Below are 19,476 nucleotides of genomic sequence, written 5' to 3'. Positions count from 1 at the left end.
ATGTTGATTTTAAACTAATCTTCCTATTTTATATCCTCTTTCTATTTCTGGAGTTAATAAAGTGCTCTAATGAGTTGTATTAAAACATCAATTTCTTCTTTTGTTTCACCCGCAAGTTGATCATGGCTTTTAATCAAAATACTGAGTTTGCAGGAGGAGTTTTGGACGTCGGGGTTTGCCTGGATGGAGAAGCCAAGGTGGGAGACAGCTGGCTCGTTTCCCTCCAACTCTCCCAGCAGCGTTGGCTGTCCGGAGAGGTTTGAGGACAGGGACAGCTTCATGGGGGTGTCACCTGTGTGGTTGCACAAGGCCCCGTGCTCAGCAGGGCACTGTGTTTGGTTTAATGCTCTACTCTCACTGTTTTTTTTTTCTTTATTTAAAAATATAGAGAAAGAGAGATGAAAAGAGTCAGAGACAGAGACACAAAGACAGAGAAATAACTCCTAGGCTAGTTGGAAATCTAAAGCTGGAGAAGAGGGCATTGAGTGAGCTTCTGTCTCTGAAAGATCAAGCATTGTCTCCATAATCAAGAGTATTTAGTTCGGATACCGGGTGGATAACCGAAAAAGAAATGATGGTATTTTTCTTTTCACATTCTCGTGACTTCCTTTATATGGAGTACCGAGAAAAGCAAATTAGTCAGCGATGCTGGATGTCAAGGTAGTAGTTACCTCAGGGGCGGGGCACTGACTGGAACAGACACAGAGGAACACCATAGTCTGTTTCTTGATTTGTGTGTGGTCACCTGGAGCGAACATCAAGCTTATACCTTAATTATTAAACTAGTAAAAAGTAACCTACAGTCATGTGATTCAGTGAGCTGCTCTGGGTGAGAAGGAATAGAGCTTTTTGATATGAGCAGGTTCGGGGCACTGGGGTCCTGGTCAAGTTCCCCTTAAAAAAAGTCCGGGCCCCTAAGAATACTTTGTGCCCTTAAGTAAGACCCTGGGACTCTTGGGGCTCAGCTGCCTCTCAGGGGATTGGATCCAGAGATCTCCAGGGCCAATTCCCTCCATTATGCCTCCTTTGAGAAGGGGTGGCATTTCCCTTCTGTCCCAAACAGGGCTTCTCAGGCCCCTCTACTCTCACTGTCCTGAAAGTCTTCAAACCTTTTGAAAAAGAGACCCCACATTTTCATTTTGCACTAGGTCCTGCAAATTATGTAGCTGGTGCTGTTTGAGGATATGTCAGCACTGGCCACTCCTTGAGTTAGTACTGTGGACTCTAAGCTAAGGAGGGCAGTGTGTGGAGTGGGCAAGAAGTGGTTGGATTGGGAGAAGGTGAGATATAGTCTGTCCTTGGGTTTCCCAATGGCTTTTTATGTCCCTGAAGCTCCCTTCTTTTTCTGTCCTAAAGCCCAGGCTATAGGAATAGCAAACAAAAATATATGTCAATGAAAGGGAGCATGAATAGAAATTCTTTTTTTTGGAGGGGGAAATGTTTCCCTCCCTGAAATTCATTTAAAAAATTATAATGATGTCTAACATTTATTGAGTACCTACCATGACCCAGGAACTGTTCAAAGAAGTGTTCAAAGCACTTTACATATGTTAGATAATTTAATATTCACAACAACCCTATGAGATGAGTACTATGATTAACCCTAGTTTGGAAACCAAGGTGAGAAGGTTCAGCAAATGCATTGTTCCAAATCTTCCTTTTTTTCACCTCACTATATATCTCGGAGATAATTGCATAGCATCTATAGATCTCTCTCATCGAAAGTTGTAGAAGGATTTAAACTGGTGGCCCATGTGGAATAGAACAGAGAGGATGGAGAAAGCTAAACCAGTTGAGTGGCTTGTTCAATAATTCTGATTATTTTTATGCATTCATTCATCAAATATTTATTTAAGTTTTTGCTGGGCTCTGTGATATCAAATCACAGAAGAAATGGTCCTTGCCTTCAAAGAGCTCAAGGGAGCTAAGACAGGTAAACAAATAAATAATAATGCAATGCGCCAAAATGTTGTAACTGGAGTGAAGTGACGAGTGTCTGGACTGGGAAAGCTCCCTGAGATAAAAAATGAGATGGCTAGAACACTTTTTCTTTGGAAAAATGTCAGCAGGTATAGTCTGATAAAGGGCAGCTGCAGGTCCTCCTGACAGGGTGACTCACACATTTTTCATTTGTCCTGTTCCCTCTCATCTGCCCGGTCTCCCCCACCCCAGCCCCATGCACACGAGGACAAGGCCGAGGAGAGGCTCATGATGGAATTGTGGTTTCTCACCTTTGCATCTCTAACTCCTGCCTGGCTGTAGCACAAATGGTGAGCAAATTCTTGATTATGCACAAAGATGAGCTTCTGATTCATTTTTGATGTTCAATGTTATGAGGCAAACTCCTTGGCCATCTGTTCAAAGGAGGAACGTGTTACATATTTGGATTATTTTATTTTTATCTTAATCAAGTGGCAACTTTCCATCTTGATGCATCTTAACCTGAGCAGTTGTGGTTGGAAAGCAGTGGGCTTGAACAGACTGATGAGCGAGGGGGAGAAGGATATGCCACCTGGTGCAAAGCTGGTGTCAGATGCAGGAGCAGAGTCTCCTGTGAACGGCCCTTTCATCTCTCTAATTAGGAGAGAAATTGCAAGCCCTCCAGTGGGCACCAAAATGCTTAGAGCGCCAACCAGTAGGGGCTCATTACACGAATGGGGGCCAAAGACCAAACCGGTCAGGATCTGTTGGTTCCAGCCTTGGGGAGTCTGGGCTGGGGGTGAGGGTCATGAGCAGCCTCCTGAAATGGTTAAAGGCAACTGAGCTGAAGGGGAGGTAGCTGCAGCTTTCTTGTTAGAAGCAGCCAAAACACTTTAGCCTGTTTTCTGACAGGAGATTTACGTTTTTCCAGCCATTGGCATTTGATGGAAATGTGCAACTATGTCCTAGGAGCTGGCTCTAGGACCTCACAGAATTAGTGAGATGGATTAGAGAGAAATTATCTAGCTATTCATCTTAGTTTGGGTTTTCCTGAAAGAGGAGCCTGAAACAAGGATTGGAGAGCAGTTAGTTTATCTGCAGGTGATCCGAGGAAAAGGAGACAGGGAGGGAGGAAAAGTGAGTAGGGAGCTGTTGCCACAGTGGGCAACTGAGCTCCGTCCTGATGAGGCCCCCTCTGGCGGGGAGGCTGGTGTGTTTATTCAGACTTCTAACCGTGTTGGTTGAGGGTTACCCTCAGGGGTGTTAATCCCTTACCTTCAGACTGCTCTTAATAACTGGGATCTAGGGGAAAAAAGCCCCCAGGTAGACAAGCAGAGAGACAAGGAGGGTGCCCAGTTCGGTTCCCTGGACCATGCATGGGAACCGTCTGTCCCAGCCACAGCTGAAACCCAGGTGGGCTGAAGGAAAGAGGTGTGGGGCACAGACAGCATTCCCATAGCCCCTGGAGGAAGGAAGTGGGGAGGGAAGAAGAAATAGCACATACTCATCGAAAGTGACTAGTGTGTGAGTTTTGTGGGCATGGCAGGCACCAATCTCAGTCCCCAAGCTCAGATGGGTAAGAAATCTTAAATCCATTTTTAACCAATCAAATTGGTAAGGATGTTTAAAAATGGAACTAGTAATTCTGGGCAGCCTATGGTGAGACAGCCACCTACATAAAGTATTGATGAAAGTGCAAATCAGTACAACCTTTTTGGAAAACAATGTACAAAATTATTAAGAGCATTTAAAATGCCTTGAAAACCATTCTATGGATATAATCAAGTATAGGGGCTCAGAACAGGCCTCCCCAAAAGTGCCATTTTGGCATGTGGATTATTTTGAGCTGAAGACAAGCAAGACCCTGCAGGCTCATAAGAAACTTTTACCTCTCCCTTAAAGAATTTAAACTAGGGGCCTTGCCCATTATAAGAAACTAGAGGCTCGGTGCACAACTTTTGTGCACTGGAGGGGGGTCCCTCAGCCCGGCTTGCGCCCTCTCGCAGTCCAGGACCCCTGGGGAATGGGCCTAAGCTGGCAGGTGGACATTCCCCAGGAATCCTTAGTGCTGCCTCGGAGGTGGGAGAGGCTCCTGCTACTGCTGCTGCACTTGCCAGCCATGAGCCCAGCTTCTAGCTGAGCAGTGTCTCTCCCCCCCCCCCCCCCGCACCCCCGTGGGAGCACACTGACCACCAGGGGGCAGCTCCAACATTGAGCGTCTGCCCCCTGATGGTCAGTGCGTGTCATAGCAACCAGTCATTCTGCCGTTCAGTCTATTTGCATATTAGCCTTTTATTATATAGGACTAGAGGCCCAATGCATGAAATTCGTGCAAAGCCCTGGCCCGCTGCAGCTTTGTCTGGAAGGAAGGACGTCTGGGAGGACATCCGGTCTAATTAGCACATTACGCTTCTATTATTATAGATACCCTTTTTTGACCTATCTTCATGGCAGGGAAAATTACTAATGATTGAAAAATCTGCTTTTTAAAATTGTCCTGCAATGAACTTCCTTCCCTCTTATGGCCCTAGGCACCTTACTTCATTCCTTAGCTCAGAATGTCATATATATTTTATTTTCCCTTTCTGTCTTTGAACCTCTCATATATGTGGGGTCTCTGACTCTCTCATGTATATAGGATTCCCATGCATATGTATGTAATTAAATTTGGTCATTTCTCTAAAAAAATCTTAAATTTGTACTTGCTTATAAATTAAGCTAATTTTGGTTCTTTGTTCCGACTGGGCTGTACTGGTGGGACATTGAATCTCATGTTGGGACTCTCCTCCCTGTGTACCAACCCCCTCCCCAGGCCCAAGGCGGGTTTAGGTTTCTGTGAGCCACGGGAGGCCTCTGGGCAGGAAGCTTTGGCTTGTGCAGGTCCCTATAGAGAACAGACGGTGAGGCTTATATTGTGCGTAGGGTTTGTTGTTGTTGTTTTTCAATTTTTATTTTGTTTGTTTGTTTTTGGTGGTGGTAACTTTTTTAGTTAACTAGTTAGGTTGAGCCAGCTGAGCATGTTCTCTTTCTCTTTTGCAAGCTGCTTTATTTTGCACACTTTGGAGGTCTCCTAGGAATTACCGTGCACAGAGAGTGACTCTGTCAGAAGATGTAACAGGTTTTGTGAACAGTTACTGTCTCACTGTCCTTCCACCAGTAGCTTGATCTTAGAGCTTGTCCCTGCGCCCCTCGCCCAGTGAACTCGGTGGCCTCTGTGTGTGAGGTACAGCATGAGGCCGGACCTAGACGCTGGCAGTCTAGACACATTCACTGTTAGTCTCCTCATGAACTAGAGCACGTTCTGTTTATTTTTTCACTGCTGCGAAAAGACCTTTTAAAATAAAATAAATTACATTAAAAAGCCATCATCCAGTAAGCTTGAATTTTTCTGATGTATAGTTATATGAGTTTTAACACCTAGGTAAATTTATGGAACCACTGCCAACACATATCAGGACCCAGAACTGGTCCATCACCCCAAAAAGCTCCCTCGTCTGCCCCTTAGTAATCATATCCTCTCCCTGCCTGTAATCCATGGCAACCACTGAACCGTTCATTACCACTATAGTTTTGTCTTTTTGAGAAAAGATCTTTGTATTCGAAGCATCTAATCTAATAATAGACAAATATGCAAATTGACCGCACCTTCGCTATGCCCAAGCCACGCCCACCAGCCAAGCCACGCCCACCAACCAATCAGGACGAATATGCAAATTATCAAAACAAAGATGGCGACTAATTTGCATATCGCAACAGCGTAGAAAGAAGCCAAGAGCTGCAGAAGGGAGCAAAGCTGCAGAGAAGCAAGCAAGCCGGGGGGGGGGGGCGGAGAAGGGAGGAGCGGAGGCGGGGCCAGGGGAGAAGGAAGGAGCGGAGGCGGGGCCAGGGGAGAAGGAAGGAGCGGAGGCGGGGCCAGGGGAGAAGGAAGTTGAGCAGGTGGGGCTGGGGCAGGGGGGGGGAAGGGGCGGGGCCGGGGGAGAAGGGAGGAGCAGAGGCGGGGCCAGGGAAGAAGGGGGAGCGGAGGCGGGGCCGGGGGAGAAGGAAGTTGAGCAGGCGGGGCCGGGGCGGGGGGGGGGAAGGGGCGGGGCCTGGGGAGAAGGGAGGAGCAGAGGCGGGGCCAGGGGAGAAGGGAGGAGCGGAGCCGGGGCCAGGGGAGACAGAGGAGCGGAGGCGGGGCCTGGGGAGAAGGGAAAAACAGGCGGGCTGGCAGAGAAGGCGGGCCGGGGGAGAAGGGAGGAGCGGAGGCGGGCCGGGGGAGAAGGGAGGAGCGGAGGCGGGGCCGGGGGAGAAGGGAAGAGCGGAGGCGGGCTGGGGGAGAAGGGAAAAACAGGCGGGCTGGCAGAGAAGGGAAAAACAGGTGGGCTAGCAGAGAAGGCGGGCCGGGGGAGAAGGGAGGAGCGGAGGCGGGCCGGGGGAGAAGGGAGGAGCGGAGGCGGGGCCAGGGGAGAAGGGAGGAGCGGAGGCGGGGCCGGGGGAGAAGGGAGGAGCGGAGGCGGGGCCGGGGGAGAAGGGAGGAGCGGAGGCGGGGCCGGGGGAGAAGGGAGGAGTGGAGGCGGGGCCGGGGGAGAAGGGAGGAGCGGAGGCGGGGCCGGGGGAGAAGGGAGGAGCGGAGGCGGGGCCGGGGGAGAAGGGAGGAGTGGAGGCGGGGCCAGGGAAGAAGGCAGGAGAGCAGGCTGGCGGAGAAGTTAGAAAAGCAGGGGGCTGGCGGAGATCGCGGGGCGGGGGACAAGGGAGGAGAGCAGGCAGGGTGGGGTAGAGTGCAGCAGGAAACCCTATTGCAGGATTTTTCCTGCAACGGGAACGCTAGTCTATACTAATAAAAGGGTAATGTACTAATTAGACTGGGAGACCTCCTGGACATCCTTCTGGACAAAGCCATGGTTGTGGGGCCAAAGCAGAGGTGGTTAGGGGCGATCAGGCTGGCAGAGGAGGGCAGTTGGGGGGTGAGCAGGCTGTTGGGGGGGGCAGTTGGGGGTGAGCAGGCTGTCAGGGGCAGTTGGGGCCAAGCAGACTGTTGGGGGGGGCAGTTGGGGGCGAGCAGGCCAGCGGGGGGGGGGCAGTTGGGGCCGAGCAGGCTGGCGGGGAAGGCATTTGGGGGTGATCAGGCCAGCATGCAGAGTGGTTAGGGGCGATCAGACAGGCGGGCAGGTGAATGGTTAGGAGCCAGCGGTCCTGGATTGTGAGAGGAATGTCCCAGAGGGATGTCCCAGATTGAAGAGGGGGCAGGCCGGGCTTGGGGATCCCTGCCCCATGCACGAATTTCGTGCACTGGGCCACTAGTTGGAAATAAAATTCTATATTTAAAGTGGTTCTGGTTTGAAACAAGGATGAGACAACACCTGCACAGTCACGTGTATCAGGGTGGCTGGCCATGAAGACACCATCAGAAAGACACCCCAGGAGAAGGCAACCAATGTGCCATCCTGTCAGCCTCCCAGTATTTCAGAGCATCCAGCTCCACCTTCTCTCTCTCTCTCTCTCTCTCTCTCTCTCTCTCTCTCTCTCTCTCTCGATAGTTTAATGTATTTTAATAGCAAACTTACAGGAACAGCACAGAAGACAGACAACATTGAAAACATGTACTTGCATGTAGAAAACTAAGTTAGAAAAGTATAGTGAATGGATGGAATCTACTGTTTGATAAAAATGCTACAAACACCATTTAGTTGCCATCAATAAGAAATTTACTTGTATATAAAAAATATCCAAATGCTGGCATTGTCCAGAAAAATTTAACAGCTTTATTTATATTGTTATAAAGTGGGACTGCTGAAACTTGTTCACTGAAACATTTGACTTGCATTAATGCTTTATGTGCCCGCATTTATATTAAAAACATTCAGACACAACCGAAAATGGAAAGACTGCCAATATCTGATTTCTGTCCCCTATTTTCAACTTGCAATCATATATTTGGGTACCTTTTGACCCCGTGGGAAAAAAATATCTAATATTCAGAACTACCAATAACAGGGAGAGGATAATTTTTTAAAAAAAAGAATGAAACGTTTCCCATCATAGTGGATTCTTAAGCACGTTCTCCACGTATGCGGCGTGCTAGCCGGATGTCTCCTGGTATAATTGTTACGCGTTGGCATGGAGAGCGCACAGTTGGTGTCTTCAAAAAGGCCAACCAGACAGGCCTCCTTTGCCTCCTGCAAAACACTTTGAAGCGCAGATCTGTTTTGAAGTCCTGAGCAATTTCTCGCACCAGACGCTGGAAGGGAAGTTTGCGAATCAGAAGTTCAGTGGACTTCTGATAAAGTCTAATTTCACGAAGTACCACGGTACTAGGCCTGTAATGATGAGGTTCCCTCACCCCTCCAGTAGAGGACGCACTCTTTCGGATGATTTTGGTAGCCACTTTGGTGCTTTACCACAGGTGGATTTGCCGGCAGTCTGCTTTGTAGGCGCCATGGCATAGAGACTTCTTTACTTACCCCCTTCTTAGTCTGGAGCTTGGTGAGCTGGAGGAGGTGCGGGGTTAGAGAGCAATGGTGGCTGCGAACATCTCCTCTTTCTCTTATGCTAATTCTTCTTGGGACTATGTAAGATGACATCTTTTTCTCAACACCACTGTGAAGTCTCAGCAGCAAAGCGCTCTCTTTTTGAATGTTGTAAACAGACATTGGTGCATCCATCTTCTAGTTGCTTTTCCAGAAAAATCTTTTCCTGCTGATTGGAAGGAATCTTGCCTTTCACAGTTTTTATTGTATCCATGGGTTCAACGATGGTCTTTCCCATTAGGTCTTTCATGAAAATCTGCATTTTGACAGTGACAGCGGGTCTACCTTAGATAGCGAATCTGAAAGGGTCAGTTCTCATTAAAAGGTGCCCAGATTTAGCTTAGGCTGGGTTAAATATGGGTTATGGGGGGCGGGGGGAGGAATAAGGAGTCTAGTATCACAATCAGTTCTGACCTAAAGACTCAGAGGAGCACTGGTCACTACAACTGGACCATCCTGACCTAGTCACTTGGGCTCTTAAAGGAATTAATTGAAGCTGTTCTGAAATGAAGCGGAAGACTCTGAGAGAGCCTCCTTCTTGCCTACTGCCCACAGACTCTGCCAGTGATCCCAGGAATGGGCTGGAAAAAAGGGAGTGGAGTCTCTAGGACACTTCCAGGAATAGAGATTTTTCTCTGGAAATAGAGAAGGAGGCACTTAACCCATCACTGGAACCCTGTATGGGCTTATTTTCCGTCCCAGGCAGCATGAACATGCTGAGCTGTTTCAGGACCCTGTAAAGATTTCCACAGACACATCTGATAAAGGTCTAGGACTCTTTTAAGAAAGAAGAACTTAGAAGATTTTTAAAAATCTCTTTTATAGGTTTAAGCTTGGCTATGAGTTATAGAAAATCCAACACAACAGTAGCTTAAACTAATTGACGTTTATTTCTCAGGTAAATACGGGCTGTCCTGAACTGGTATGGCAGTCCAGAGTCACCGGGTACCCAGACCCCTTACTTGGTGCCATCTATCTTCAATGTGAAGCTTCTACCTAATAGTCCAAAAATGGCTGCTGGAGCTCCAGCCATTGCGTTCACTCACCCAGCAGGAAAAATGAAGGTGGAGGAGTAGAAATCTTTCTCTTTAAGGGCTCTGCCCAGAAATCACGCTTACCATGGCATTTACCATATCCTCTTACTTTTCTTTGGCCAGGACTTAGTCAATTGGCCATAATTGGCAAGGGAGGTTGGGAAATGTAGTCTTTATTTCTTATAGCCACCTGCCCAGCCAAGGACTAAGGGGAGAAAGTGGCAGTCTCTGCTACACCCTACTAAGGTAACCTCAAAACTTCCCCTAGAGAAGAGTTATAAAAAGAAATTATCCAGATGGGGTGTATACAGAAAGAGCTTGCTGCCTGGAGGTTCTCCTTCTGTTAGGTGTTGTCATGCTTATTTGGCTTACCTTGCCAGAGGGCACAGACATTCCCCTTTGGAATTTAGACTCAGGAAACGCAACACCCCCTCTCCATTTTTGTCCCTCCTGTGAATGGGATCTCCCGGCATTTTCAAAGATCTTTATTGCATATTCAGGTGTAAAAAGAAGAAATAAACAAAGAGAATGCCCAATGCTCAGAAACTTACAACTTACAGGTTTGTGTCTTAAGGTAGCTGCTTTCCCTCCTGAAAAGGCAGGCATAAATACGCAGTAATCAGGCCTGGCTTTGTTCCTTTTAGCTGCTGTCAGGTCTCCATGCAGAGGAGAAGAGCTTTAGTTTTTCCTGGAACAAGGCACAATATCATTTTCAAACTCTGTCATTCCACAGGGCTCAACCACTTGGCTTTTTGCTGAGGGGCAGGGCTTGTTAGATCCCTTCTGGTGACTAACTGGTAAGACTCTTCCTCTCGCTCCAGGGATGTATTTGTCCCTTAGGCCCATAGGGCACCTGGGCTTTCTCCACACTCATGGAGATCTTTTCATATCAGCCCCCTTGGATCTAATGCACCCCTTTTGACAGTTGCATAGATATTCTATGGTGTGGCTAACTTCAATTTATTTAACCAGACACTGATTGCTGAATGCTTTAAGAATTGATGTTCTCATAGCAGAATTGCTTTTCAATTGATTGTACTTTTTTTTTTTTTTTTGTATATAGGGGAACAGCCTGGATTCGGGGGCTGGGGGGGGGGTGCGTAATGGGAAGAGAAAGAGAAGCTATTGGGTTCATGGGCTGGGAAGACCAACTTCCCCCACTTCACAATGTTTTTAAGATTGGCCTCATCTGAGAAGCTTGAACTAGAAGGGTTCAATACATGATGGATAAGAAGTTAAGTCTTCTAAATCTGTTGGAGGCTGAGACCAGGTCCTTGGGATCAGAGAAAAGAATAGAACCATGAACTTGAAGACTGGGTCCACTGATATAGCAGGTGGGCTGGCCCACAAACTTCTGAAGTTCATATCTCAAAGCAAAACCACCTTAGCCTCTAAGACTCAAGCTGGTTGATTCAAAAAGCAGAGGTGGATGACAGCAAAGATGAATGCTCCAGCAATCAATGATGCCGAGAACAAATGGCCGCTCAGTTTCTCTACCGAACTTCCCAACCCCATTGTGACTGTTCTCAAGTAGCACCACCCTGGCAGTTTGTAAAGTGAGCAGTCTTCCATGTTTTTAGGGACCCCAGCCTCCCATATATGTTTGCCTTTCCTCTCTGCCCCCCACCCCCCACCATTGGCCGTTTCCTGCCCATTGAGCATTCTTTTACTATCAAAATGTGCTCTCAAAAAAGATACAAAAACAAAAACTCATTCACATTACAACTGAAATTGCCAATAACTGTATGAAGTGATATTAGGTAGGAAGGGAAATTGGGAAGGTGTGTATGTATTCACACACATGTATTCACTAAAATTTTTATTTCAGAAACACATAGTAGAGAGAAAGGTGTAATGAACCCACTCAAATCCATCAGCTTCAACATTTATCAACAATCTGCCATTTTTGCTTCCATCTATTCTCTCCTCCAGCATATTTCCCCTCTCCCCCTCTCCTCTACCCCGGGTTACTCTACATTATTTCAAATGTTTTCATTTGAATCACACATATGGGAAGGGAAGGCATATTTAATGGGAAGTTTAGGGGGGCCGTGTGTTGAGTAGGAATGGGGTGCAGAGTCAGGATGCCACAGGAAAGAAGTCCGGGATTGCTCAGGACGCCCGCACCAATGCAGACGACTAACTGTGGGACATGCCATGTTCCTCCCTCCCTCTTGTTGTCTCTGCTTTCAGCCAAAGGAATGAAACTCTTACTCTAAAATGTGAGGCCCTTAACAGCCAGTGGGAGAGAACATTCTAGAGGGAAGAGGATTTTTCATGCCCCAATCACCCCTGGTAGGCAGTTGCCTATTCTTCCACCTTCCACTTTGCATCCATGTGCAACTTCCTGATGTGGCTTGAGCAGAGTGGGCTGTGGATGTCAGGCAGAACACAGCCGAGCTGCCAGTGATGGTGCCTGTGGAGGGCAGCGAAGCCAGGCGAGGCTTCAGGTGACCGCCCTCACACCGAGGGGCGGGGCGGGCGGCGGGAGGAGCAGCAGAACTTGTCATTTGTAGGGGCGGTGGGCTTCAGGCTCCTGCTGAAGGATCAGCAGCTCTTGGTGTTACCCAAACTACACTCTCCGCTCAAAATGAAAGTGTTGTGGAGACAGAAGGATATGCCAGTCATGCCCTTTGATTTGCTACTTTTCCCCAGCAGCAGTTTTCTCTCCTAAACTCTGCCAAACCAGTAGGTCCCGAGGACAGCTCTTTTTTCAGGCAGGAGAAGCTAAGAGGTGGCTCCCCGTGTGAGTGGTGTGCGATGTGGGTGATGGGTGTGCGATGTGGGTGTGTGATGAGGGTGGTGGGGAGTGGTGTGTGAGGATGTGTGATGAGGGTGGTGGGGAGTGGTGTGTGAGGGTGTGTGATGAGGGTGGTGGGAAGTGGTGTGTGAGGGTGTGTGATGAGGGTGGTGGAGAGTGGTGTGTGAGGGTGTGTGATGAGGGTGGTGGGGAGTGGTGTGTGAGGGTGTGTGATGAGGGTGGTGGGGAGTGGTGTGTGAGGGTGTGTGATGAGGGTGGTGGGGAGTGGTGTGTGAGGGTGTGTGATGAGGGTGGTGGGGAGTGGTGTGTGATGAGGGTGGTGGGGAGTGGTGTGTGAGGGTGTGTGATGAGGGTGGTGGGGAGTGGTGTGTGAGAGTGTGTGATGAGGGTGGTGGGGAGTGGTGTGTGAGGGTGTGTGATGAGGGTGGTGGGGAGTGGTGTGTGAGGGTGTGTGATGAGGGTGGTGGGGAGTGGTGTGTGAGGGTGTGTGATGAGGGTGGTGGGGAGTGGTGTGTGAGGGTGTGTGATGAGGGTGGTGGGGAGTGGTGTGTGAGGGTGTGTGATGAGGGTGGTGGGGAGTGGTGTGTGAGGGTGTGTGATGAGGGTGGTGGGGAGTGGTGTGTGAGGGTGTGTGATGAGGGTGGTGGGGAGTGGTGTGTGAGGGTGTGTGATGAGGGTGGTGGGGAGTGGTGTGTGAGGGTGTGTGATGAGGGTGGTGGGGAGTGGTGTGTGATGAGGGTGGTGGGGAGTGGTGTGTGAGGGTGTGTGATGAGGGTGGTGGGGAGTGGTGTGTGAGGGTGTGTGATGAGGGTGGTGGGGAGTGGTGTGTGATGAGGGTGGTGGGGAGTGGTGTGTGAGGGTGTGTGATGAGGGTGGTGGGGAGTGGTGTGTGAGGGTGTGTGATGAGGGTGGTGGGGAGTGGTGTGTGAGGGTGTGTGATGAGGGTGGTGGGGAGTGGTGTGTGATGAGGGTGGTGGGGAGTGGTGTGTGAGGGTGTGTGATGAGGGTGGTGGGAAGTGGTGTGTGAGGGTGTGTGATGAGGGTGGTGGGGAGTGGTGTGTGATGAGGGTGGTGGGGAGTGGTGTGTGAGGGTGTGTGATGAGGGTGGTGGGGAGTGGTGTGTGATGAGGGTGTGTGATGAGGGTGGTGGGGAGTGGTGTGTGAGGGTGTGTGATGAAGGTGATGCGGAGTGGTGTGTGAGGGTGTGTGATGAGGGTGGTGGGGAGTGGTGTGTGAGGGTGTGTGATGAAGGTGATGCGGAGTGGTGTGTGAGGGTGTGTGATGAGGGTGGTGGAGAGTGGTGTGTGAGGGTGTGTGATGAGGGTGGTGGGGAGTGGTGTGTGAGGGTGTGTGATGAGGGTGGTGGGGAGTGGTGTGTGATGAGGGTGTGTGATGAGGGTGGTGGGGAGTGGTGTGTGAGGGTGTGTGATGAAGGTGATGCGGAGTGGTGTGTGAGGGTGTGTGATGAGGGTGGTGGGAAGTGGTATGTGAGGGTGTGTGATGAGGGTGGTGGAGAGTGGTGTGTGAGGGTGTGTGATGAGGGTGGTGGGAAGTGGTGTGTGAGGGTGTGTGATGAGGGTGGTGGGGAGTGGTGTGTGAGGGTGTGTGATGAGGGTGGTGGGGAGTGGTGTGTGATGAGGGTGGTGGGGAGTGGTGTGTGAGGGTGTGTGATGAGGGTGGTGGGGAGTGGTGTGTGATGAGGGTGTGTGATGAGGGTGGTGGGGAGTGGTGTGTGAGGGTGTGTGATGAAGGTGATGCGGAGTGGTGTGTGAGGGTGTGTGATGAGGGTGGTGGGGAGTGGTGTGTGAGGGTGTGTGATGAAGGTGATGCGGAGTGGTGTGTGAGGGTGTGTGATGAGGGTGGTGGAGAGTGGTGTGTGAGGGTGTGTGATGAGGGTGGTGGGGAGTGGTGTGTGAGGGTGTGTGATGAGGGTGGTGGGGAGTGGTGTGTGATGAGGGTGTGTGATGAGGGTGGTGGGGAGTGGTGTGTGAGGGTGTGTGATGAAGGTGATGCGGAGTGGTGTGTGAGGGTGTGTGATGAGGGTGGTGGGGAGTGGTGTGTGAGGGTGTGTGATGAAGGTGATGCGGAGTGGTGTGTGAGGGTGTGTGATGAGGGTGGTGGGGAGTGGTGTGTGAGGGTGTGTGATGAGGGTGATGGGGAGTGGTGTGTGAGGGTGTGTGATGAGGGTGGTGGGGAGTGGTATGTGATGAGGGTGGTGGGGAGTGGTGTGTGAGGGTGTGTGATGAGGGTGGTGGGGAGTGGTGTGTGAGGGTGTGTGATGAGGGTGGTGGGGAGTGGTGTGTGAAGGTGTGTGATGAGGGTGGTGGGGAGTGGTGTGTGAGGGTGTGTGATGAGGGTGGTGGGGAGTGGTGTGTGAGGGTATATGATGAGGGTGATGGGGAGTGGTATGTGAGGGTATATGATGAGGGTGATGGGGAGTGGTGTGTGAGGGTGTGTGATGAGCGTGGTGGGGAGTGGTGTGTGATGAGGGTGGTGGGGAGTGGTGTGTGAGGGTGTGTGATGAGGGTGGTGGGGAGTGGTGTGTGAGGGTGTGTGATGAGGGTGGTGGGGAGTGGTGTGTGAGGGTATATGATGAGGGTGATGGGGAGTGGTGTGTGAATGTGTGTGATGAGGGTGGTGGGGAGTAGTGTGTGAGGGTGTGTGATGAGGGTGGTGGGGAGTGGTGTGTGAGGGTGTGTGATGAGGATGGTGTGGAGTGGTGTGTGAGGGTGTGTGATGAGGATGGTGTGGAGTGGTGTGTGAAGGTGTGTGATGAGGGTGGTGGGGAGCAGGGGAGGTTGAGGGCGTGTGGAGCGGGGCTGGTCCAGCAGTGCCTTTGGCATTCTGCCATCACTGCCTCTGGGTAGGCTCTAGGCTGTTTGCAGTGTTAATTGTCAACTATTTGAGGAACCGGTGTTTTGGGGGTAGATTTCACAGCACTGGGTTGACCAAAAAATGAGTGACTTCTTAGATTCCCTGCTGAACCTGACATGATGGCAGGAGCCCAGAGTCCTGCTCCTGTGTCTCAGGAGGGTTCGCAGGCTGCACAGATCAGCCCTGGGCTCACATGGATTCTGCTGCCGTGTGTACCACCCACAGCATGGTAAGGGCTTTAGGGAGGAATCTGAATGTTGATGGTGAGTTGGCAGTTGGCCGGCCACATGACCTCGTGCAAATCTGGTGAATTTCTTTTAGTGCGAGGGAACTCATGAGGACTATCAGCTCTGGCTGGAGCTAAACAATCAACAAGCCCTCTACTGCATTCAACATTTTCTAAAGGGGGTCTGCTGAGCACTAGCTCAGTAGAAATGAGGTGGACAGAGGATGTTCAGGTGGGATAGAGCTAAGGGGGGGGGGGGATGGAAGATTTCACTGGACAGTAAGTTGGGAAACTGTGTTGAACAAGTCCGTTTGCTGCAGGACTTCTCAGGGCATTTGTTACTTATCAAGTGACTTTCCAAGAAAGAGCTATAATAGGCTGTGTTCCTACTATCTGTTTGGCTACAGACCCCTTGTGGCAAGTGTTTTCCCAAATACATTTTGGGAAATAGAGTTTTTCTTGAATGAAGGTTCATTCTGCTGACTTTTAAAGTCATCAAGACCAAAAGGCTCAAAGTCTAAGCATCTCGCAAGTATCTTTTAATTTGTACCCTCCCCCACCTCCATTTGGCTCATATTAAAGCAGGAGTAAATGGATCTTTGTATTATTACAGGCTCCTCCCAACAGGTTTTGACATTTTAATTGATTTTATATTTCCTATTTTATTTATTTATTTAAAAGATTTTTAAAATTGATTTTTAGAGAAAGAGAGAGGGGAAGGGAGGGAGAGAGAAAAGCATTGATGTCAGAGAAAAACATTGGTTGGCTATCCCCCTAACCTGGGTATGTTCCCTGACCAGGAATTGAACCGGCAAACCTTTGGTGCAAGGGATGATGCCCAACCAACTGAGCCACAGTGGCCAGGACATCTATTTTTTTTTAAATTTTTATTTATTGATTTGAGAGAGAGAGAGAAAAGGGGGGGGGGGGAGAGAAAGAGAGAGAGATTTAAAAAAAAAATAAATCTTTATTGTACAGATTATCACAGGTGTTCCTCTTTCCCCCCCATAGCTCCTCTCCACCTGATTCCCCACCCCACCCCATGCCCTTACCCCCCGCCACTGTCTTCATCCATAGGTGTAAGATTTTTGTCCAATCTCTTCCCACACCCTTCAGACCCTCTTCCCCCTGATAATTGTCCGTCCCCTCCCTTTCTATGTCCCTGATTCTATTATATTCACCAGTCCATTCTGTTCTTCAGATTTTTTATTCACTTGATTTTTAGATTCACTTGTTGGTAGGTATGTATTTGATGTCTTTTTGTTGTTCATAATTTTTTACCTTTACCTTTTTTTTTTCTTCTTCCTCTTCTTAAAGAATACCCTTCAGCATTTCATGTAATCCTGGTTTGGTGGTGATGAACTCCTTTAGCTTTTTCTTGTCTGTGAAGCTCTTCGTCTGACCTTCAATTCTGAATGATAGCTTTGCTGGGTAGAGTAATCTTGGTTGTAGGTTCTTGCTGTTCATCACTTTGAATATTTCTTGCCACTCCCGAATGGCCTGCATAGTTTCTGTTGAGAAATCTGCTGACAGTCGTATGGGTACTCCCTTGTAGGTAACTAATTGTTTTTCTCTTGCTGCTTTCAAGATTCTCTCTTTGTCTTTTGCCCTTGGCATTTTAATTATGATGTGTCTTGGTGTGGTCCTCTTTGGATTCCTCTTGTTTGGGGTTCTGTGTGCTTCCTGAACTTGTAAGTCTATTTCTTTCACCAGGTGGGGGAAGTTTTCTGTCATTATTTCTTCAAATAAGTTTTCAGTATCTTGCTCTCTCTCTTCTTCTGGCACCCCAAAAATTCGGATATTGGTACGCTTGAAGCCGTCCCAGAGGCTCCTTACGCTATCTTCACACTTTTGGATTCTTCTTTCTTTCTGCCTCTCTGGTTGGGTGTTTTTTGGTTCCTCATATTCCAGATCTTTGGTTTGACTCTTTGGGTACGGTGATCTACAGTTGAGTTTCGGTATATTCTTTATTTCAGACAGTGTATGCATAATTTCTGACTGGTCCTTTTCCATTTTTTTGGTATTCTCATTAAGGTCATTGAAGGTCTCTTCAAGTTTCTCAGTGGTTTTTAGAAGATTCTTGAGTAACCTTATAAATGTGGTTCTGAACACTGTGTCGACCATTAGTTTACTTTCCTCCATCTCTTCTATTTGTGACATACTTCGGTGTCTCTGCATTTTGGCTGCCTCCCTGTGTTGATGGAGTGGCTTTGTGTGGTCCGTGACCTATAGGGGCCGGTAGCTCAGCTTCCCCAATCACCCTAGGTGGTCGCTCTTGATACACCCCTTTGTGGGCTGAGTGGAAAGTCTTGGTGTAGTTAAAAGCCTTGACTGCTGTTGGTACACTGGGAAGAATTGGCCTCCAGGCCAATTGGCTGTGAGGACCTGCTGTGTCTATAATGGAAGCACTGCTGCGCTGGAGACACACTTGTGGTACAGGGCTTGTTTGAGTGGGGCTTTGGTGCTCACTGAGTCCGCCTCCCGAGTGTGTCACTTATGGATGTGAGGAGTTGAAATCCGGTGCCTCACACTGGCCACTAGGTGCATTGGCTTCTAGATCTCCAATGGAATGCAGTTCAGCTGCTGTCTGAGGCTACCCTGCAGGAGCTACATGGAGAACTGCTGTCCTCTCCTCCCTGCTTGGAGCTCGGAGGCCTTGGAGATGTCTGTATCGGGTTGCAAGTTTACTATTTTAAACTGCAATAGAGAAGGCCATTCATATGCAAAAGCCGCTGCTAGGAGCTTGGGTGTGTTTGTAGATTGTGCGGGGTGGAGTCTCAGGGCGTCACTAGGCTAGGGCGTGGCAAACAGCAATGGCTGGCAGTGAGCCACCTCCAACCACGTCCCTGCAACCGAGTCCCTGCAGTCTCGCGGGCCCCGATGCAGCCAACAATTCTACCTCCACGCAGCTCTGCTAGTAGCCACCATCACTCTGACCTGATGGCAGACAGCCCAGTCTCTCCCCAGAAACTGGATTTCAGAAAGATTGGGGGCTTGTCTCTCTTCAGATTGAAGAAAGCAACGCCCGCCTCCAGCTGGGCTCCGCCGCCAGCTCGTAATGTGCACGTGCTCCCCTGTACCTCAGTTTTTCAGCGTTTGTGCCCTGATTGCTCCTGTCTCTTTCGGTCTAGTTGTAGAGGTTCCACTCAGCCAGCTTTCCCATGGTTCTGGGTGATAGATGTTCTGTCTTTTAGTTGTAGTTTTGGAAATTGTTGTGGAAGGCAGCAGCCCAGATGTTTATCTACACCGCCATCTTGGATCTCTCTAAGAGAGAGAGATTGATATTTTTTGTTGTTACGTGTATTTATGCATTCATTGGCTCATTCCTGCATGTGCCCTGACCAGGGATTGAACCTACAGTTGTGGCACATTGGGACAATGCTCCAATGAACTGAGCTATCTGGCCAGGGTCTTCCTTTCTATTTTATTAAAAACTAGAGGCCCAGTGCACCACATTCGTGCACTGAGGGGGGCGGCGGTCGTCCCTCAGACTGGCCTGCATCCTCTAGCAGTCTGGGACCCCTTGGGAGATGTCCGCCTGCCGCGGAGGCAGGAGAGGCTCCCGCCACTGCCACTGTGCTCGCCAGCCATGAGCCCTGCTTCTGGCTGAGCGGTGCTCACCCTGTGGGAGTGCACTGACCACCAGGGGGCAGCTCCTGCGTTGAGCATCTGCCCCCTGGTGGTCAGTGCACGTTGTAGCGACCAGTTGTTCCGCCATTTGGTTGATTTGCATATTAGCCTTGTATTATATAGGATAGAAAAAACGCCCACTTTGCATTTATGTAACTCCCCTTGGGAGCCTAAATACATTCTTACTCTTTCAACAACTCTGAAAAGCAGCCCCATTTTATAGATGTGGATAGTGAGGCTCAGAGAGGTTTAGTCACTGGTTCGGGGTCTCATAACTGTAATAGTAATGTGGATTAGGGTTTGTGTAGCTCTGAAGCCTGTGTTCTTTCCTCTCAGGTGAAGCAGGGGCAGGTTTTTCTTATTTCATCTGTCTTGCCCACATGAATATAAAAACTTTCCCTGAGGGTAGGGACTTGGTCTGGTTTGTTCACGCCTGAGCCAGGGCTAGCACATAGTACATATTCACTGAAGGAAGGAATCACTGTCTTCTCATTTATGCAATACATATGTCCTACACGTCTCTTC

The 19,476-nt window shown here is 49.3% G+C and overlaps 1 pseudogene across 1 annotated transcript; it reads right to left on the bottom strand.

Moving 5' to 3' along the window:
* Window positions 1–7,948: 7,948 nt before the first annotated feature.
* Window positions 7,949–8,337, bottom strand: LOC307109862 (histone H3.3A-like; annotated as a pseudogene). Its single transcript has one exon. The product of its transcript is annotated as a histone H3.3A-like (transcript).
* Window positions 8,338–19,476: the final 11,139 nt, after the last annotated feature.

Source organism: Cnephaeus nilssonii, assembly GCF_951640355.1.
Source record: "Cnephaeus nilssonii genome assembly, chromosome: 13".
NCBI classification, from domain to species: domain Eukaryota; kingdom Metazoa; phylum Chordata; class Mammalia; order Chiroptera; family Vespertilionidae; genus Cnephaeus; species Cnephaeus nilssonii.
Note: the sequence above shows the minus strand (reverse complement) of the source record. Positions and strands in the feature narration are given on the sequence as shown.